We start from the raw sequence: 302 nt of genomic DNA, 5'->3' as shown, positions 1-302 counted from the left end.
CCATGCCCTCCTCCAGGGGATCTTCCCGACCCAGGGATCGAACCCACGTCTTCTGTGTCTCCTGCATTGCAGGTGGATTCTTTACCCACTGAATCACCTGGGAAGCCACTGCAAACCATAGTTATCTTTAACAGGTACACACATGAGATATGCACAGGCTTCCCTCCTAGCTTTCTTGCAACTTCTTAGTGTAAAATTCTATTGCAGTGAGTCTTCTAAATTGGAGTGAGAACCAATGCACAGAATGCCTGACCTGCCCTTCCATCTTAGAGATACAGAAGATATTCATAGAGTGTGTCCAG

Source organism: Bison bison, unplaced genomic scaffold (assembly GCF_000754665.1).
Source record: "Bison bison bison isolate TAMUID 2011002044 unplaced genomic scaffold, Bison_UMD1.0 scf7180017855362, whole genome shotgun sequence".
Lineage (NCBI taxonomy): Eukaryota > Metazoa > Chordata > Mammalia > Artiodactyla > Bovidae > Bison > Bison bison.
Note: the sequence above shows the minus strand (reverse complement) of the source record.